The sequence below is a fragment of the Scyliorhinus canicula genome, chromosome 5 (assembly GCF_902713615.1).
Source record: "Scyliorhinus canicula chromosome 5, sScyCan1.1, whole genome shotgun sequence".
Classification (NCBI taxonomy): Eukaryota; Metazoa; Chordata; class Chondrichthyes; order Carcharhiniformes; family Scyliorhinidae; genus Scyliorhinus; species Scyliorhinus canicula.
This window is the reverse complement of record NC_052150.1, coordinates 177,891,723-177,914,008: the sequence shown is the minus strand read 5'-3', so window position 1 is coordinate 177,914,008 and position 22,286 is coordinate 177,891,723. Positions and strand designations below refer to the sequence as shown.

Genomic DNA, 22,286 nt, shown 5'->3' with positions numbered 1-22,286 from the left:
AACTCATGCTAAAATACAAAAACATTTTTTTTGGCCTGGACTACATAAATATGTAGTTAAAAGTTGTCGATCATGTCACACATGTCAAGTGTTAGGGAAACCTCAAACAGTGATAAAAGCAGCGTCCTTAATACCCATTCCAGCATTTGAGGAACCTTTTACAAGATTCTTAATTGATTGCGTAGGACCGCTTCCTAAAACAAAAAGTTTGAATCAATATATTTTGACGATAATGGATGTGTCTGCGAGGTTTCCAGAGGCCATTCCAGTTTGCAATATTAGAGCTAAAAATATTGTGGAGGAGTTACTGAAATTCTTTACTGGATATGGACTCCCCATCGGAATCGAATCAAGGATCAAATTTTACCTCAAGGTTAGTCAAAGAAGTTATGGATAGCTTAGGAATAAAACAATTTAAATCAACTGCGTACCATCCAGAATCACAGCGAGTGTTAAAAAGGTGGCATCAGACGTTAAAGACAATGTTGAGGGCTTATTGTCAAGATTATCCAGAGGATTGGGATAAAGGAATTCGATTCGTACTGTTTGCAATTAGGGATGCACCTAATGAGTCAACCAAATTCAGTCCTTTTGAACAAATTTTTGGCCATGAGGTAAAAGGACCACTTAAATTGATGAAGGAAAAATTGGTGAGTGATAAATCAGAATTTAAATTATTGGATTACGTATCAAATTTTAGGGAATGATTAAATAGAGCAGGGGTATTGGCTAGACAACATTTAAAAGTTGCACAACATGTGATGAAACGGGCAGCAGACAAGAAATCCAAAGTTTGTAGTTTTGCCTGTGGAGATAAAGTTTTAGTATTGTTACCAGTGGTTGGTGAACCTTTAAAAGCAAGGTTTTGTTGACCTTATCAGATTGAAAAGAAATTAAGCGAGGTGAATTATGTGGTAAGAACGCCAGATAGAAGGAAAACTCACCGAGTGTGTCATGTGAATATGCTTAAAGGGTACTTTTGAAAGGGAAGGAGAGAAAAAGGAGGTTTTAATGATTCTAACTCAAAGTGAAGAACCAAATCCAGATGACTGTGAATTTGACATACCTCAAATTAAATTGGAAAACGAGGATGTTCTTAAAAATTGGGATACATTGTTGAGTTACCTTCCAGAGGAAAAACGGACTGACCAGAAAGAGTTATTGATATCACATGGGCAAGTTTGTGGGGATAAGTTGGGAAACACTAAAATGGCTACACATGATGTAGATGTGAGAAATGCTGTTCCAATCAAACAACATCCATGTAGACTTAACCCTTTAAAATTGGCACAGGTTAACAAAGAGATTGAAAGTATGCTTAAAAATGGCATAATTGAAGTGGGTTGCAGCCAATGGAGGTCACCCATCGTGATGGTACCAAAACCGGATGGTACCCAACAGTTGTGTGTGGACTATAGAAAGGTTAATGCAGTTACAATACGGACTCTTATCCTATCCCACGTTTGGAGGATTGCATTGAGAAAGTGGGACAATCAGCTTGTTTCCAAATTGGATTTACTCAAGGTTACTGGCAAGTACCTTTATCTAAAAGGACGAAGGAGATTTTAGATTCTGTGACTCCAGATGGTATATACCAATTCAAAGTTATGTCATTTGGCATGAGAAACGCCCCAGCCATATTTCAACGGTTAACTAGCAAAGTTGTTTCAGGATTACCGAATTGTGCGGTTTACATCAACGATCTGGTCATTTTCAGCCAGACATTGAAAGAACATTTAAAGCAACTGATGAACTTGCTGAAAAAACACGAAAATTTTAGTGGACAGCAGAGTTTCAACAGGCATTTGACTGCCTGAAAGCTGTGATAACCAATGCTCATGTGTTGGAGAATTACAAGGGAATCTGTGATCAGATTGAACTAAAGTATCTGACTTTAAAGAGAAATGCCGAGGCGTAGAGAAATGGATGGATCGTGCAGAGACCTTCTTGTTCAGAGAGACTGTCAATCGAGAAGGATTCCAGTTGGAGGAAGAGGAACTGAAATGGACTATATTATTATACCTGTTTGCATGTGTTGTTTTTTTAAACGAAAAAGTATATTTACTGTCTGCATTTCTTAAAGGATAGTGAAAAGTTGACAAATGAAATCATCTTTAAGTTGATGGTTTATTTTTTTTCATGGGGGGAGGTGTCATGAAAATGTCACTTTAAGAAATGTTTGTCTGCTCAAGTGGCTGCAGTGATGTCAGAGTGTGGGTGGAGCTGAGCTCTGGCTCTGCTTTTTATATTCGCTTTTAGGAAAAGCTTGGGTGTGTCTGTATTTTTTGGTTTTGTTTTAGTGTTGGAGTTGAACCCAGCCCAAAGAAGGTGTAATTTTGATCTATCTGCCATCTACAGACTATCTCGAGATCATTTGGTAAATTCAGAGTGATAACTGCTCTCAGTAGAGAATTTAAACCTGATGTGCTTCTGTTAAAAGGTTTTCTGTCTTATGGATGTTGAAAGGAAAGTTTAAGGATTACTTAGAGTGTTGCATTCTTTTGTGGTTGTATTTGAAATGATGGTTGCTAAGATGTTCACTGTATGTTTTAAAAAGGTTAACTGTGTTCATAGAATAAACATTATTTTGCTTTAAAAATTACTTTAAATTTCTGCTGCACCACACCTGTAGAATGGGCCATGTGCACACCATACCACAATATAGTAAAAGTTGTGGGTCAGGTGAACTCCATGATACACTTTGGGGTTCTCTAATTTCTGCTGCACCACACCTGTAGAGTGGGCCGTGTGCTCCCCATACCATAATCTCGTAAAAGTTGTGGGTCAGGTGAACTCCATGATACACTTTGGGGTTCTCTAAACCCTGGTCCATAACACTAGGGCATTCTGTGCAGGCAGGGGCCGTGGTCCAGTCAGGGCTGCCCATTCACAGGCAACCATGTGCCAGAGCCAGCTGGATATTGCAGCGTTGCACAGACACAGGGGGAGGTGGCCTACTCCCTGTGCTCCATGGCTGCTCACTTTCAGACCCTTGTCGATACCAGAGCGGGCATCCAGGGCTGGCAGTAGCAGGTGGCGGGTGTGGGGGGGGGGGGGGGGCCTCCGGAGTTATCTCCATTCGCACCCTCATCTCAAGAAGATGCCCGGTGATCATTGGGCACCCCGAGGGAGGAGGAGATGCTGTGGTCCGTGCCGGTGACCCCCGCAGGGGAGGTGCTGGAACACAGCAGGACTTGGGGGCTGGCCACCACAATACCACACCCCTTCCCCACCGAACACCTCATCTCCCACACCGACAATCCTCACCTCCCACACCACCGAAACACCCACATGCACACCCCTCTGTTATATATACCTGCATCACTACGAGCTGGGGGCACTGGGTTACCAGTTATAGCTGGTCTGGTCCATGGACTCCCCCCTCCTGTCCCTGGTACATCTGGTGGGCAGCAGGCAGAATAGGGCGGCACCACGTCACCCGGGCTGGGCTGCCCCATGAGATGTGCGCCTACAGGGACCCTCGTCGCAGGGTAGGAGTTTCAGCATTCCGCCTCCACTCCTGCTGTACTGTATGGGGACTCACCAAGGCGTAGTTTTGGGGTCCGTATGGCCAGAAAGTTAGACACCAGTTAAGCGGCACGTGTGCAGGGCAAAGTTCAGTTATAGGGGCTAGGGTACAGACTGTATATAGTTCTTCACATTAAACACATGTTAACACCGTTGAAACCTGTCTCTGCTCTGTCTGATGGGTGCGGGGTGGGGCGTTCAGTGATAACCATTGGGGGTGAAGTGTGGTGGACGAGTGAGGCCCAGTGGGTGGACCTTGCAGCCCCCACCCCTCCCCCGACCGCCCCCATCACGCAGCAATTTGACAGGGCCATGTGATGCACTGGCCAGCGTGCATGCAGTGTTCACTCAGGTGGGAGGTGCTACTGTGGACATGGGTCAGACATTGTCTAACGATGTGAAGCTTGGAGCTCATCGCAGAACGGGTTGTCATCATCCTCCATCCCATGGACCAGACCAGCTATAACTGGTAACCCAGTGCCCCCAGCTCGTAGTGCTGCAGGTATATATAACAGAGGCGGTGTGCATGCGGGTGTTTCGATGGTGTGGGAGGTGAGGATTGTCGGTGTGGGAGGTGAGGTGTTCGGTGGTGAAGGGGTGAGGTATTGTGGTGTTCGAGCCCCTGCCCAGCAACCCCCCTTCCTCCCAGTTGGTGAAACGGGTGTCGACTAATGTGTCCCGTGCTCGCTGGCCCTGCCAAAAGCGTTGTGCGACCTCCCGTGCCTGGCCAGCCCCCAAGTCCTGCTCTTTGTCCCTCTCCCCCTCATCCTCCTTGTCTGACAAGGCATGCCCTTGTTCCTCATCCTCCTCCAGCACGTCGCCCCTCTGCTGGCCGATATTGTGGAGTACGCAGCAGACCATAACGATGCGGCCGACCCTCCTTGCCTCGTACTGGAGGGCCCCTCCAGAGGTCCAGTCACCTGAAATGCATCTTCAGGAACCCGGGGCTCCCCTCCATCACACTCCTGGACGCACAATGGGCATCATTGTATCGGGTCTTCGTGTCGGTCTGTGGCCTCCGTATAGGCGTCATCAGCCACGACCGCAATGGGTAATCCCTATCGCCCAACAACCAGCTCCGCAGCCGGGAGGGGGGGGGGGGGGGGGGGGGGGGGGGGGTATCCCTTGAATATGTCGGGAAACACAGATTGTGCCAACATGAACAAGACATGCTCACTGCCCGAGAATCGGGTGCAGACATGCAGGACCCTTATCTGGTGGTCACAGAACACTTGAACATTCATGGAGTGGTACCCCTTCCTGTTCATGAACAGCGGCCTATTATCCGCCAGTGGACGTGGGGCAACATGCACCCCATCAATTATCCCCTGGACCCAGGGCATCCTGGTGACGGCAGCAAAGCCCGCTGCCTGAGCATCCTGGTGGGCGCGGTCCACAGGGTACTGGATGTAACGTTCTGCCAGGGCCTACAAGGTGTCGGTGACGGCACGGATGCACCTGTGAGCTGATGCCTGTGAAATTCTGGACATGTCCCCACTCGGTGACTGGAACGACCCCGTCGCACAAAAGTTCAGTGCCACCGTCACTTTGACGCCCACCGGTAAAGGGTGTCCTCCCCCGTTCCCCTGCGGTACCAGGTGTGCCATCATGTGGCAGATGTGTTGGACAATCTCCCTGCTCATCCGCAGTCTCCTCCTGCAGGCCCGGTCCGGGAGGTCCTCAAAGGACATGCAGTCGCGGACGAACGTGGCCTCATCTGGAGCCTCCTTGGCACCACCTCCTTTTCCTCCTCCTCGTCCTGCTCCTCCTCCTCCTCCTCATCCAGTCTTGCGGCCGGCCCTCCAGTCTGAGCAGCTGGCACCTGCCCCTCTGCAGCCCGCTCCTCTGTTGCAGCCTCCGCCTCCTCTCTGAGCCGCCCCCACTCACGCTGCCACAGGGCTGCATGCAGAACATCAGGCGCCACGGTGACCAACATCGCTGGTTGGTGGCCAAACATGATTATCTGCAGGGGGTGAGGGGAAAACATATCCTATGGAGCATACACCTGTGCACAAGCAGGTACCATGGGCCACATGATGGCCCCGGTTGTCACTGCACAGCTCAACCATGCATGTCCCCCATCCCTACACCCCAGCCCCGTCAGTGCCCCCAGTCCTGGCATCCGTCCCAGCTGCCAGGGCCACTGTTTAATGACACTGCCCTCACTGGGGGCTGCCGTTGGTGTGGCCCTGGGTGGTCCTCCGTTGTGTGGGGTGGCCGGGGAGGGGAGTGGCACCCTCCCATACGGCCCGTTTCTCGGCGCCCACCCAGGGACAAGATGGCCACGTTAATGGCGCTCGGTGCGTGGGCACCGCCCTTATCATGTTGGGGGCTCTCCGGCTGCTCGGCCTGTTCCACCCCCCCCTTCCATGCCCCTCCCCCGGCCCTGGCAGTTCCCCCCCCCCCCCACAATCGCAGGAAGCACAGCCAGTGTCCGATACGGGAGCCCGCAGTCCCCCCCATGCCACCTCCTAACTCCTCTCGCAGCCACCGCAACCAGCACGCCGGCTTCACGATTTTTAAAAGGTGGTTAGAAACACACCATCGGGAAATCGCCTCATCCAGGGCGCAGAATCACTGAGACCCCGGAGAATCGGACGTCAGGGAAGAGAATGAAATGCACACTGTACTTCCGGGCAGTGCGGCGTGTGCCACGATTTCGTTGAGTTGGGGGGACCAGAGAATTCCGATTTGGTGCGAAACTGGCGTCGAGCCTGATTTCGGCGTTGGAGCCGATTGCGTTTCACAATTTCGGCACAATGTCACGGAGAATCCAGCCCCTTACATCCAAACATACGCAGGACCTGTACGATTTTTACAGCTTATTCTTAATCTTTCACTGACATTTGTAACAAAGTGGCTCACACCTTCACCTTGACAGGCTGGCCTTGCTCCTGTAACTCTCTCATGAGACACTGATAGTTGGACTGCTGCAACTTTCCCTTTATTTCGTCCAGAGCTTTTCATCGTTTACCATCATTTCTCAGGGGCTTCAAATAACTGCCTTCCTCACAAACCCACCCATATTTGATGCCACCTTTGTAAAATGAATCGCGCCGCCATATTTCTTTGACGCACTGTTGAATGTTACCTATTCTTTCAAAATTCTGGAGAACTAAGCTAAACAAAATCCCCCATCATTCAGTTTCCAAGCTGGTTTTAAAATAAAACCTCAGGGAGAATTCACAGGGTCAGGTGTGTGTCCAGAAGGACATGACAGGACTGGGAAGTGAACTTCACACTTCGCAGCTCAATCCACTCCGACTGATGCAATTATTTTGCAACAAACCTAAAAGGTAGCAACTGCAAATGGCTAAATGTGAGGTAATAAATTGTGAACGCCTGGAAAACACAGTCGCTGACTGTCTCTCACAAATAATAAAAATAATACAATAAACTAATGCGAAATTAATTCTCCAGAATTGAAGATATCCAGAAGATATCCAAAATGCATTAGCAGGCTACTAAACTCATTAGCAGCCTCTCTATGTGGGTAAGTATGTTTGTACCCTTGACTTCCAGCAGCTCTCCTTTGGTCAGTCAGCCAACCTAACCCTGTTAGTATTAATGAATGATCAAGAGGCTTTCATCTCACATTGCCACATTCCTAATGACACCTGCTTTCATTATTAACACCGTGGCTGGGTTTCTCCAGCCCCCCCCACTGCCGGGGTCTTCCAGCCCCACCGAAAGTCAATGGACTTCTGGTTTGCCCGGCAGATCCCCCACAGGGGGTCCCACCGCTGCACGGCCAGAAAATCCCAGCCTATGTTTTTTGCAGTATAGAGTTCTGAGAATAAAATTTCCAAAATCAATCCCTTCTTTTAAATGTTAAAGCTGTGACTGTGTTGAAGAACTGGCTTGGAATAGCATTGAAGAAAGAATATTCTCTCTATAAGGTCAGTCAGGGTATTGGTATCACTGATAGCGTAAAATCGGTGGTAGTGAATTGGCAGCCAATTTTACACCCTCCCCAACTTTCTTTACCATTGCCAGTGCCAAAGGGCCTAACCAATTCACTGCCATCCATTTGCTCTACTGTCCAGTTGTAAACCCATTGGGTCTGTGTCTTCTCAGCAGAGACATGAGGGGTTAGATTCTCCATTAGATTCTCTATGTCTCCACGCTGCCATGAAAACTGTGGTCTTTTATGCCGGAATAACTGGCGTCAAACGGCCACAGATTCACAGCCCTGCGGGGGGCTAGCAAGCAGCTGTCGTGGTGCTCACACTCGCAGCTCCAGCTGACGATATGGCCCCCGCACGTCCGGGTCAGAGGCCCCGCATGCGCACGGCGGCAGCCTCCAGCGGCCGTTCTCCATGGTGGACTCAGACCACGGACCTGGATCGCAGAAATAGTGCCCCCGATCGGCCACGTGGCTGACCAGGACCGCCCGCACAATAAAGGCCCAGTTCCATATGAAGCCCCCACTGCCCTCCGATCGGCCCGCCCCGACTATGGCGGGCGCGGACTGAGTCCGCAGCCGCCCTGCAAGTATCCCGAACAGCAGGACCAGATGAGAAATACGTCGTTGGGCGTTTGGCCGGTCGGGGGCGGAGAATAGCGGGGTTGGCCTCAAGCAATGGCCGCAGGTGGTGGATACGCGGCACGAGTACGCCGCATTTTGGGGGCCGCAGAATTGCAGAACCGCCGCTGGTCCCGATTTCATGCGTGTAACCTGATTCTCCGCCCCGGTGCCGAAGTCGATTTCAGTGTCAGGGTGCGGAGAATCCAACCTGAGATCCTTTGAGCATTCACCTCAGCTAAGAGCTTTGAAAATTAAGTTTCCTCCAGGGATTGTCTCCCTCTTCTGGGCAAGGATAAGGGACGGGATTCTCCGAACCCCCAGCCTGGTCGGAGAATCGTTGGGGGGCAGCGTGAAATCCGCCCCGCCGCCCGACGCCGAATTCTCCAGCGCCGGGTTTTGGCAGGGGCAGGACTCGCGCCGTGCCAGTCGGCAGCAGCTGGCAGCAGCCCCCCTACTGATTCTCTGCCCCACGATGGGCCAAGCGGCCGCCCGTTTTCAGACAGTATCGCCGGTGTAAAACAAATCAGGGGCGGCGTTCTCCCGTACCCGGCGTGGTGGAGGGTCCCGGAGTAGGGGAGTGGCGCCAACCACTCAGGGGTCGAGCCTCCCCAAAGGTGGGGAATTCTCCCCACCTTTGGGGGCCAGCCCCGCGCCGGAGCGGTTGCCACCAGAAGACCGGCGCAAAAAACCGGCGCCCCCGGCAGCGGGGCTGGCCGAAAGGCTTTCGCCAGTCCACGCATGCGCCGGCAGTGACGTCAGCGGCAGCTAGCCGCTGACGTCACTGCCGGCGCATGCACGATGTGGGGTTCTCTTCCGCTTCCGCCATGGCGGAGGCCGTGGTGGACGCGGAAGAAACTAGTGCAGCCAGGGCACTGGCCCGGACTCTGAGGGGGGCCCCGATCGCGGGCCAGGCCACCGTGGGGGCACCCCCGGGGTTCGATCGCCCCCCGCCCTCCCAGGACCCCGGGGGCCTGCTCGCGCCGCTGAGCCCGCCGTTCCAGAGGTGGTTTAAACCTCGGCAGTGGGAGAGGCTTCCCAGTGGCGGGACTTCGGCCCATCCGGGCCGGAGAATCGCCTCAGGGGCCTCTCCGATCGGAGTGGCGAGATTCCTGCTCCCGCCACTTCCCGGGTGGCGGAGAATCTCTGCCACGGCGGGGGCGGGATTTTAGGCGCCCCCAGGCGATTCTCCGACCCTGCTGGTGGTCGGAGAATTTCGCCCAAGGTCTCTACCGGCGGGACCTGGCTCTGCAGGCGGCTTGCAGAGTCCTCGGGGGTGGGGGGAGGGGGGGGACGCGGGGGGTTCGGACCTCGGGGGTGGCCCATGGTGGCCTGGCCCACGATCGGGGCCCACCGAACCGCGGGCGGGCCTGTGCCGTGGGGGCACTCTTTCTCTCCACGCCGGCTGCTGTCAACCTCCACCATGGCCGGCGCGGAGAAGAACCCCCCTGCGCGTGCACTGGGATGATGCCAGCACAGGCTCGTGCTCCTGTGCATGCGCCAACTCGCGCTGGCCAGCGGAGGCCCTTCGGCGTCGATTGGCATGGTGCCAACCCCGCTGGCGCCGGCCTAGCCCCTGAAGGTGCGGAGAATTCCGCACCTTCTGGGCGGACACTCCTCGGCACCGGTACGGCCCGCCCTGCTGGGTAGAGGAGGATCCTGCCCACAATTCTCTTAACACCACATTCTCCACTTTCTTCCAAAATGTATCCAGGGATTCTGACAAAAGTGGATGGAGGAAAGCCAGAACGGGTTTATTCAAGGCAAACAGTGCTTACCTAATGCGAATGAGTTTTTCTTTTGATAAGGTGACAGAAAGAACAAAGAACAAAGAAAATTACAGCACAGGAACAGGCCCTTCAGCCCTCCCAGCCTGCGCCAATCCAGATCCTTTATCTAAACCTGTCTCCTATTTCCCAAGGTCTACTTCCCTCTGTTGCCGCCCGTTCATATACCCGTCTAGATGCCTCTTAAATGATGCTATCATGCCTGCCTCTACCACCTCCGCTGGTAAAGCGTTCCAGGCACCCACCACCCTCTGCGTAAAAAACTTTGCACGCACATCTCCCTTAACCCTTCCCCCTCTCACCTTGAAATCGTGACCCCTTGTAACTGACACCCCCACTCTTGGAAAAAGGTTGTTACTATCCACCCTGTCCATACCTCTCATAATTTTGTATACCTCAATCAGGTCCCCCCTCAACCTCCGTCTTTCCAACGAAAACAATCCTAATCTACTCAACCTTTCTTCATAGCTAGCACCCTCCATACCAGGCAACATCCTGGTGAACCTCCTCTGCACCCTCTCCAAAGCATCCACATCCTTCTGGTAATGTGGCGACCAGAACTGCATGCAGTATTCCAAATGTGGCCTAACCAAAGTCCGATATAACTGTAACATGACCTGCCTAATCTTGTACTCAATACCCCGTCCGATGAAGGCAAGCATGCTGTATGCCTTCTTGACCATTCTATCAACCTGCGTTGCCACCTTCAGGGTACAATGGACCTGAACTCCCAGATCTCTCTGTACATCAATTTTCCCCAGGACCCTTCCATTGACCATATAGTCTGCTCTTGAATTTGATCTTCCAAAATGCATCACCTCGCATTTGCCTGGATTGAACTCCATCTGCCATTTCTCTGCCCAACTCTCCAATCTATCTATATTTTGTTGTATTCTCTGACAGTCCTCCTCGCTATCTGCAACTCCACCAATCTTAGTATCACCTGCAAACTTGCTAATCAGACCACCTATACCTTCCTCCAAGTCATTTATGTAGATCACAAACAACAGTGGTCCGAGCACGGATCCCTGTGGAACACCACTAGTCACCCTTCTCCATTTTGAGACACTCCCTTCCACCACTACTCTCTGTCTCCTGTTGCCCAGCCAGTTCTTTATCCATCTGCATGGTAGCATGGTGGTTAGCATAAATGCTTCACAGCTCCAGGGTCCCAGGTTCGGTTCCCGGCTGGGTCACTGTCTGTGCGGAGTCTGCACGTCCTCCCCGTGTGTGCGTGGGTTTCCTCCGGGTGCTCCGGTTTCCTCCCACAGTCTAAAGATGTGCGGGTTAGGTGGATTGGCCATGTTAAATTGCCCGTAGTGTCCTAAAAAGTAAGGTTAAGGGTGGGGGGGGGTTGTTGGGTTACGGGTATAGGGTGGATAAGTGGGTTTGAGTAGGGTGATCATTGCTCGGCACAACATTGAGGGCCGAAGGGCCTGTTCTGTGCTGTACTGTTCTATATCTAGCTAGTACACCCTGAACCCCATACGACTTCACTTTTGCCATCAACCTGCCATGGGAAACCTTATCAAACTCCTTACTAAAGTCCATGTATATGACATCTACAGCCCTTCCCTCATCAATTAACTTTGTCACTTTCTCAAAGAATTATATTAGGTTTGTAAGAAATGACCTTCCCTGCACAAAACCATGCTGCCTATCACTGATAAGTCTATTTTCTTCCAGATGTGAATAGATCCTCAGTATCTTCTCCAACAGTTTGCCTACCACTGACTTCAAGCTCACAGGTCTGTAATTCCCTGGATTTTCCCTGCTACCCTTCTTAAACAAAGGGACAACATTAGCAATTCTCCAGTCCTCCGGGACCTCACCTGTGCTCATGGATGCTGCAACGATATCTGTTAAGGCCCCAGCTATTTCGACCCTCGCTTCCCTCAGTAACCTGGGATAGATCCCATCCGGTCCTGGGGACTTGTCCACCTTAATGTCTTTTGGAATACCCAAAACTTCCCCTTTCCGTATGACAACTTGACCTAGAGTATTTAAACATCCATCCCTAGCCTCAGCATCCGTCTTGTCCCTCTTCTTTGTGAATACCGATGCAAAGTACTCATTACGAATCTCACCCATTTCCTCTGAGTCCACGCATAAATTCCCTCTTGTCTTTGAGTGGGCCAATCCTTTCCCTGGGGCTGTTAAGGGTAATGAGGTTGGACTTCCAAAAGGCATTTTCTAAAGTTCCGCATGGCAGACTTGTCAGCAAAGTAAATGCCCATGGAATAAAGGGGGCAGTGGCAGCATGGACACAAAGTTGGCCGAGAGACAGGAAACAGTGGTGGAATGATTGCTTTTTGTACTGGAGGAAGGTATACCTTGGGCTAACCCAGCAGCCTATGTGCAGATGACACAAACGTTGGAAGTATTATGAACCGGTGTTCAAAGGTTAGGTAGGGTTATGGGGTTGCAGGGGAGTGGGCTTAGGTGGGAAACTCTTTCAGAGGGTTGGCGCAGACTCTATGGGCTGATTGGTCTCCTTCTGCACAAGAGGGATGCTATGATTCTATAAGGATTCCGCGAAACCAACTCCGCTGGCTAGCCATGTGCTTAGGATGTCAGAGTCCTGACTGCCAAAGCAAATCTTCTTCACCCAGCGCAAGGAAGGCTTCTAAACAAGAGAAGAACAAAGGACAACATCCTGAAGGCTTTCCTCAAGAAATGCATCATTGACACCAAGGGCTGGGAGACACTTGCTCAGAAGAGACCTACTTGGACAAACCCCCTGATTGAAGGGACACAATTCTTCGAGGACACCCGACGGCAAGAGGAAGCCCGGAAACGGAGCTGGAAAAAGAGAATTAGCGACTTGGGGTCCAAGGACCAATCCCACCTCCCAAAAACACCTTCCAAATGTGCAGTAAAAGATGCGGCTCTAAGATCGGGCTCATCAGCCCCGCAAGGATCCACAGAATCCAGGAACAATAGCACGTAGTCTCTTAGGTGGACAATCGTACTCGTTAGCAAGTGATCACCGAAGTGACTGACGATCCTATGAAAGCTGCAACTCGCTTCCTGGCTGCCTCCATTTCTCCTGTGACTGCAAAACACAGCATTGACCCACTGCTGCTCCTTGTTCCTGTTCTCCGATCAAATGCCTGCACTCTGCATCAATGTGATCAGAAGGACAGCTCTCTGCCCACATCCTTCAGTCATAAGACCCCTTATCCTTGCAGGTCACTGAAGGCATAAATTTTGGATAGACTATGTAAATAAAGGCTCGACCTGCTCTAATGATTCGCAATGTTCATTCATTTTAGAGGGCAGCTTGATGGTCCATCATTAATGACCAATTAAGGTTCTTGCTAGTTTGGATTGAGACAGTGTCCATCTCTCAGTAAAGGTGTGATGGATTGTGGCACGGATGTCCTCCAATTAAAGGCTCGGGTTTCATTCCTCACCATGCATGTGATGTGCTGTGAGCTCCTCATGGTCATTCAGCTGAAGTGCTGATGAATTGGAGGTCACTGGCGACAATGGCATCTTACATGGAACACACCCAAAACCTCCGACCAGGCCACCTGCTTATCCTTCCCTTGCCACCCTCCACTCATTCTCTGACCCCTGGCCATTTTTCTACATTCTCTTCCTCCTCCTTCTCATCCTCCAATGACATGCCTTTGACCATCTGTCTGGGCATTCCCAGCTTTCCCGTACAGTGGTGTCCAGGTAACTGTACCCAATGCAATACAACCTGTGCTCAGGCTAACAGTGTGTCCTTTTTTTTGGTTGTGCCTCTTGAGATTCTGCTTCCTGATGCCCAGGAACCCTTCCTGTTGCAAGACCCACTTGCCGCTGTCCTACCTCACGCTATCAATCCTTCCTCAGAGCTCCTGTGCGCACCTGTGTGCCAATTGTATCTCCAGCTTTCCGACTGCACATGTGGTAAGCTCACCAATAAGTGTGAGGACCTTACCATTTCAAAGTGCTGAGACCATGTCTGCTCAAATCTATATCCTTGAGAGTGCATTACCTTTCTGTTGTCCATTTAGCTGCTGCAGGTTCTGTTCTCAATGTAGGGCTGCAGTACCTTGTGTCCCCTCATCTAAACACTCGCTGAGGTCAGTTAGGCTAATTGCAAATGCTGACTTATTTCAGCAATTGAGCATTTGAGCAAGCTCCGGACGTGCATGTGTGAGCCGAACATGATGCTGAGGGAAGCAATTGGATAGGTGCAAGGATGTAAAGTGTGTTCTTTATTATCAAGTGAATATAACCTTGAGGACTTTCTGATGTTTGAGCCTGCTGCAGTTCATCATGGACAGCTATGATGCTGGACTGTATTTGCTCAGGAGGAGGCTTTTAAATTGTTTGCTACTCAATTGCCTTGTGTTGCAAGCTGTTGGTGCTGAGGTCTCAGTGCCGGACCTGCTTGGCCCCTCCCTGTGCAAGTGTGGAAAGTCATGGTGGAGAATGATGTTGAGGTTTTCCTCACTCTATGAGCATGCTGCGGCTGATTCAAGGGCATCCCCACATTACCGCTGGTGTGTGAGACGGGCCTTACCTGTTTGCGTAACCCCTCAAAAAATATTGATGTTGGCAACAAAGCCTTGCGCTGAATCCAAGTTGCCCCCAGCAAAGCATGATGCAATGTCGGTGAACAAATCTTGAAGTCCGAGCAAAGTACACGTGCACATATTGTCAGGTGCACATGTCTTAAGTAGCATTGTGAAACATATCAGTCTAATTGCATGCTGATGTGTCCTATTGACCGGGCATGGGGCAGGATTCAAGTAAGTACCCCTTTTAATGAGTAGGCATGACATTAAAAGTTAGGCTAACACATTCCTGACATTGCATGTTGGGAAAAGTGCCACGTCTTTGAAGGCTTGATGGCACTGTTGCAAACTGGTTTTATGGTGGTGTAAAACAAATTTTCAAGTTCTTGCTATATTTTCCGCTTCCGGCCACTGTGATACTCGCCACAGACGGGAGCGGAAAATACCGACCAAAGGCCTCAGATGTTTTGGCATGTCAAATGGTGTGACAGGAAGTCGGATGGTCGGGATGAGGAGTCAGAGGCTCAGAAGGGGCTGGAGGGGTTTGGAGGTTCATGATTGTTAGCGGTGATGTGGGGGCGCGGGGAGTGGAGGGAGAGGGAGGCATGGAATGGAGTGAGGGGTAATTTTGTACCTACCCAGGAGTTATATATATATTTTCTGTGTAACATTGTCTAGATAACAATCCAGGTAAGTAAGTCAGGATCTGCCGAACTCTGACTCAAGAGTTGGACACATTATTGAGCGTTGAGGTTGTAGGGGAATGACCCATCGGAATTGAAACGTCCCTTGGAGTCCTTGTAATGGAATTTGTAATGGGTCTCCCAGCGCATTTCTCCGAAGTACGATCAGAAAGGTCTGACCCAAAGTCATTCACTTATGACAGAAAACAAGATTTTCTGAGAATTGTGAGAATATTCTTAAATAATGGACCATTAAATCCCTTGACAGCATCTAAAATTCCATGAAATGTAATGTTTTGATCTCGGTAAGAAATTATAAGTGTGTAGATTTCCATTTTGATTTTTGGAAACCTTCAGTAATTATCCATGATGATACCTCGGTAGCCAGCCAAGGGCTAGGTTCTCGGGATGTGAGCAAGAACACAAAGATTTCATTTTTATTCCAAATATATAGCAGGTTAGTCAACATCTGTGAAGAAGAAAAGAAGATTATAATGTCTCTGGTGTGTAGCCTTTGTCAGAACAGGTAATATCCAGAATATCTGATCTCATCGCAGATGTCGGCTAATCCATTCTATATTTCCAGCAAGTTTTTAATAATAATCTTTATTAGTGTCACAAATAAGCTTACATTAACATTGCAATGAAGTTACCGTGAAAATCCCCTAGTTGCCACACTCTGGCACCAGTTCGGGTACATTGAGGGGAATTCAGAATGTCCAATTCACCTCACAAGCATGTCTTTCGGGACTTGTGGGAGGAAACTGGAACGCACGTAAGAAGCCCATGCAGACACGGGATTAATGTGCAGACTCCGCACAAACAGTGACCCAAGCCTGGAATCGAACAAGGATCCCTGTGAAGCAACAGTGCTAACCACTGTGCTCCCGTGCCACTCCATATTCTGCTTGTCCTTTATATTTCGCATATTTGCAGACCATGCCAGGTTGCTTTGTGAAGATAGTGATACTTGTGGGAGGGGTTCTGTTCTGAAGTTCAGACATCAGAAGTGGTCCTTTCTTGTTTTCCACTTATATTGCTTCATACTTAAGTTGGAGATGAGGAATTCTTCCCTCGGAGGATTGTTAATTTTTGGAATTCCTTGCCCAGAAAGCAGTGGTGGCTGGTCATTGTATAGAGGTTATTGATTAGTATCAAGGCTGAGTTAGAGAGATTTTGGATCTGCAAGGGAGTCAGAGGTTATGGAGGTATTGGCGGGGGGCGGGGGGGGGGGGGGGGGGGGGGGGGGAACAGGGGGTGGTCAGGCAGGAAAGTGGGTGGGGTTGGGGGGTCAGACAGGAAAGGTAAATTAAGGCCAGTCAGATCAACCATGATCTATTGAACGCAGAGAAGGCTCGCAAAGTCAAATGGCCCACTCCGGCTCCTGTTTCTTATATTCTTATGTTCAATCGATGCATCTTATTGATGTCAGGAATCACATTTTCTCAGGCAAGCATAATTTTGTTTTCGCAACCCCGAGGTGGCCAAACCACATGCAGAGTTCAAAGTTCATGATTTTGCAACATTTCAAGCATCTCAATTCTGTCCCTTTGGAGAACAACTCAATTTTCAATTCCTGGCATTTATTGTCTTGCATTCCACGATGTTTTGCACGTCTATTTTTCCTTACTGCAGCTTGTTAACACAATGATCTTGTGCTAAACCTGGAATGACGTATTGTTCTTTGCTTCCTGGAGTTGAATATTGCATAATGAAGTTAATGAATTCTTCAGTCCATTTTGCAGAATGGTTTGTGCTGGAGGCTGGGTTCGGTGCTGTCACATGTATCTCCTGGAGTTTCTATCATTATGTAAAAACCTTTTATGATTGACACTTCAAATGTCACCTCTGAGGCCAGACAAATAACTCATTGCTAGCTTTCCAAAGATTGATACAAAAGCAAGTTAATGGTATAAAACAACATTGAATGGAGGCCCACGGCAGCACATGTAGAATACTGTACATTCAATCTGACTATGCTGTTGTTCTGCGGGATGTGGAAAAAACCTCGCATATTGACAATTTTTCTGTTCATGGCTTTAACAGTCTGAGTTAGAATATCTAAAAAAAAAATTGGATCTAAATCCAGCCCAGCGTTCCGAGCTTTTGAAATATCGATGGTGAAGGTGTCACTAAGAATATCATTCACTTCTTGTAATGCTTTGGCATGTTGACTGCTCACTGAAATGTTATATCTTTACATATTAACTCTTACAGTGGTTCCATGGTTTTCACCAGGTTTTGTGAGAATTGCTATAGTCCCAGAGGACCATACATAGGCTGCTTTCCCCTTTGAGAGTGAGTGCTGACTGGTAGTGAACACACACCAGGGGTCCTGAAGGTTCAGAAGGCGGGGCCTTCATGAGTAACCTCAGCCAGTACGGGGATTGAACCTGCGCTATTGCCGTCCAACCAACTGAGCTAACTGGCCACGCCCCCAGGTTATGTATAGTATCAACCACACATTATCATCCTCGATATGCCTCTCACATTGGATCAAACTAACTTTATGGAATGTTCCTTCTGGAATATATGAAGCATTTTGCTATTGCAGAATTTAATGTTTTCTGCTGCAGGCATTTTGTGGATGCTGTTCTGGGTCTTTGACATGGTCACGCTGTACAGCACATTCTGCTCATTGAGTTGCTTTACACTCATGAGAACTGGTACAAGTTCCAGTTTATGTTTGCATTTCTCTAATGTATTGCAAATATTAATTTCCTTCCAGGTTTCCTTCAGCTCAAAGTCTTCATATTTGAAAATATCATTTTCAGCGGCACCACATATACATTTGTTAGCTATAGGAAGTTATTAAGCTTTGAGAATGGTGTTTGTCAATGTGCAGGTTTTCTATTTATACATCTGCAAGCTGCTTTAATTGCTTCTGCTCAATTTCTAGATGCTGTATTTGTTTAAAATACTTACACGCTATGGGCGCAATTCTCCGACCCCTACGCCGGGTGGGAGAATCGCGGGAAGGCCGGGCGAATCACGCCACGCCGCACTGGCACCCCCTGCGATTCTCCCACCCCCCCCCCCCCCAAAATGGTGTGTCGCGTTTTGCGACAGGCCGCTCGGAGAATCGGATTCTCCGTCCCGGATGGGCCGAGCGGTCTGCCGAACCCGACCAGTTCACGCCGGCGCCAACCACACCTGGACGTTGCCGGCGTGAACAGCGCACGACCGCTGTGTGTGGGGCCTGTGGGGGGCGGAGCGAGGATCGAGCACCACCGGCGTGCTCAGGAGGTGTCTGGCCCGCGATCGGTGCCCACCGATCGTCGGGCCGGCGTCACTAAAAGACGCGATCTTTTCCCTCCGCCGCCCCGCAAGATCAAGCCGCCATGTCTTGCGGGGCAGCGGAGGGGAAGACAGCAACCGCACATGCGCGGCTGACGTCACTTAGGTGCCGCCGGCCGCGTCATTCCCGGCACGCTGCTTGATGTACCATCGATTGCACGTGAGGCGAGTGATTTACCAAAGTCAGGCTTTAATTAACTAGAACACAGCCTGGCGATCGTCTACAGTGGAAAGGGACGATCGTCAGGCTTCTGAGCATTTATACCTCGTTGATAGAGGCGTGGTTAACTCAGCCTCTCGGCCAATCGGTCGAGAGGCACATGACCGACCAGGGCCAATGGTAAGCCGACGTTCTGGCCCAATGGCAGACGAGTATGCAGATCATATCATCACATTCACCCCTTACGGAGAAGGAAGGCGGGGGGGGGGGGGGGGGGGGTGGTGTGTGAACGAGACCCGGGGTGGGGGGGGGGGGGGAGAACTGATGATATGAGTAGCCGTCGGGAGAATAATTTTCTCTCCGTACCCTTGTCGAATTTGGGGGCTTGCCACTGGCCCAGACATACCAATATTTACAAAAGGAAGTCCATGGGACCGTAGAACTCTAGAAGGATTCGATCAGTCGTTTGGTGGTCCTTGACGTCCTGGCCGAGCGCCGTAGTGGAGGAGGTGTCGTCGGATCGGCTGATGGACCTGCTGATGTCCTGGAGTCCGGGAGCGATAGACTTCGAGTAGTCTCCGTCACCTGAGCTGTCCGCGGAGAAGCCATGGATGAGGGATGGGGAAGCTGAGTGGGGTGCTGGGGTGAAAAAGGGGAGGGGGGGTCTGTGGTTGGGGGGGGGGGGGGGGCTGCACACCGGCGGGTGCCAGGTCCCGGAGGGAGACCGTGTCCTGCCGACCGTCGGGGTGCTCCATATACGCGTACTGCGGGTTAGCGTGGAGTAACTGGACATGCTCCACCAACGGGTCGGACTTGTGCACCCGCACATGCTTCCGGAGCAAGATGGGTCCGGGGGTGACCAGCCACGTCGGGAGAGGGGATCCGGAGGACAACTTCCTGGGGAAAACAAGAAGACGTTCATGAGGTGTCTGATTAGTAGCAGTACAGAGCAGTGAGCGGATAGAGTGCAGCGCATCGGGGAGCACCTCTTGCCATCGGGAAATAGGGAGATCTCTGGACCGGAGGGCCAGTAGTATGGTCTTCCAGATGGTACCATTCTCCCACTCGACCTGTCCGTTACCCCAAGGGTTATAGCTGGTCGTCCTGCTAGAGGCGATGCCCCTGTCGAGCAGGAATTGACGCAGCTCGTCGCTCATAAATGAGGACCCCCGGTCGCTGTGAATGTACTCGGGGTAGCCAAACAGGGAGAAGATGGAGAGGAGGGCCTTAATGACGGTCGATGTGGTCATGTCGGGACAGGGAATGGCAAAGGGGAAGCGGGAGTGTTCGTCGACAACCGCCAGGAAGTAAATGTTGCGGTTGTTAGAGGGAAGGGGCCCCTTGAAGTCAATGCTGAGACGTTCAAAGGGGCGGGATGCTTTGATCAGGTGTGCGCGCTCGGGGCGGTAGAAGTGCGGTTTGCACTCGGCGCAGATGTTACAGTCACGGGTTACTGTCCTGACTTCCGTGATGGAGAAAGGCAGGTTGCGGGTCTTAATGAAATGGTAGAGACGGGTCACCCCTGGATGGCAGAGGTCCGCGTGGAGGGAGCGGAGGCGGTCTATCTGCGCGCTGGCGCAGGTACCGCGGGACAGGGCATCGGAAGGCTCATTGAGCTTCCCAGGACGATACAAGATATCATAGTTGTACGTGGACAACTCGATCCGCCACCGTAAAATCTTGTCATTTTTGATCTTGCCCCTTTGTGCATTATCAAACATGAAGGCTACTGACCGTTGGTCTGTGAGGAGGGTAAACCTCCTGCCGGCCAAATAGTGCATCCAATGTCGCACGGCTTCGACTATGGCCTGGGCTTCCTTTTCCACAGAGGGGTGGCGGAGTTCGGAAGCCTGGAGGGTTCTGGAGAAGAAGGCCACGGGTCTGCCCGCTTGGTTCAGGGTGGCCGCCAGAGCTACTTCAGATGCGTCGCTCTCGACCTGGAAGGGGAGGGCCTCGTCGATGGCGCGCATCGTGGCCTTTGCGATGTCCGCTTTGATGCGGCTAAAGGCCTGACAGGCCTCCGTCGACGGCGGGAAGGTCGTGGTTTGCATGAGGGGACGGGCCTTGTCCGCGTAGTTGGGAACCCATTGGGCGTAGTATGCGAAAAACCCCAGGCAGCGTTTGAGAGATTTGGGGGTATTGGGGAGAGGGAGTTCCATCAGGGGGCGCATGCGTTCGGGATCGGGGCCTATCACTCCGTTACGCACTACGTAGCCGAGGATGGCTAGGCGGTCGGTGCTGAACACGCATTTATCCTTATTGTACGTAAGGTTAAGGAGTTTTGCGGTTTGGAGGAATTTCTGGAGGTTGGCGTCATGGTCCTGCTGGTCGTGGCCGCAGATGGTGACATTATCAAGGTACGGGAAGGTAGCCTGTAATCCGTACTTGTCGACCATTCGGTCCATCTCCCGTTGGAAGACCGAGACCCCATTCGTGACACCAAACGGAACCCTAAGGAAGTGGTAGAGGCGCCCGTCAGCCTCGAACGCGGTGTACAGTCGGTCACTCGCGCGGATGGGGAGCTGGTGGTAAGCGGACTTAAGGTCCACAGTTGAGAAGACCTTGTATCTCGCGATCTCGTTTACCATGGTAGAGATAAGGGGGAGAGGATACGCGTCCAGTTGCGTAAACCGATTGATGGTTTGGCTGTAATCGATGACCATCCGGTTTTTCTCCCCCGTCCGGACCACCAGCACTTGGGCTCGCCAGGGACTGTTGCTGGCCTCGATGACCCCTTCCGTCAGCAACCTCTGGACCTCGGACCTGATGAAGGATCGGTCCTGGGCGCTGTACCGTCTGCTCCGTGTGGCGACGGGTTTGCAATCGGGGGTGAGGTTAGCAAACAGGGAGGGAGGGTCCACTTTGAGGGACGCGAGGCTGCAGACAGTGAGGGGGGGTATAGGGTCGCCGAATTGAAAAGTCAAGCTCTGCAGGTTGCACTGGAAGTCCAGTCCTAGGAGTGCCGGTGCGCAAAGGTCAGGGAGGACAAGGAATTTATAATTTTTAAAAACCTTCCCTTGGACCGTGAGGTCCGCGATGCAGCACCCGGTGATGTGGACGGAGTGCGAACCTGAGGCTAAACCGATTTTGCGTGTTACGGGATGGACAGGGAGCGCGCAGCGTCTTACCGTGGTAGGGTGAACGAAGCTTTCCGTGCTCCCGGAGTCCAGCAGGCAGTCCGTCTTGTGGCCGTTGAGGTGGACCAGCGTAGTCGTTTTGGCGAGCGTGCGTGGTCAAGCTGAACGGCCGCGAGCCGTGGAGAAAATTCGTCGTCGCTGTCCGATTCCATGCTGGAGGGACCTTGCGTGGCAGATGTGGAAGCCGGTGGCCAGGATCCCCAGGTGAGGTCTGTTCCCCAAGATGGCGACGACCAGGACCCGCACGTGGTGTCGGGGCCCCAAGATGGCGGCGCCCAGGACCCGCACGTGGGGTCGGCACCCCAAGATGGCGCCGCCCAGGAAGCCCTCGTGGCCGCTGGAGGCGGAGCTAGCGTTGCCGGCGCTGTGAGCGGAGAGGCGCGCAGGCCGGCTCCAGGACGCCGGCTAGGTGCATCAGCTGTGGGAGGAGGTAAGGCGCGCGGGCCGGGTGCGGGGGGCCGGGGGCGGGGGGAGCCGAGTCGCGCTGCGGGCAGGCAGGGACCGGGGGGGCATAGAGAGGCGAGCCGGTCGGGCGCCGGGGCCCGGGGGTGGGGGGAGCCGGGGTCCGGGAGGGGGGGAAGCAGGGCCGCTGCGGGCAGGCAGGGACCAGGGAGGCCCGGAGAGGCGAGCCGGTCGGGCGCCGGGGCCCGGGGGT

At 51.7% G+C, this 22,286-nt stretch overlaps 1 protein-coding gene across 1 annotated transcript in view; it reads right to left on the bottom strand.

Moving 5' to 3' along the window:
• The window catches only part of gpr158a (G protein-coupled receptor 158a), an 827,720-nt gene that overhangs the window by 323,567 nt on the left and 481,867 nt on the right, over nt 1-22,286 (bottom strand). The gene's annotated exons all lie outside the window — the stretch shown is intronic.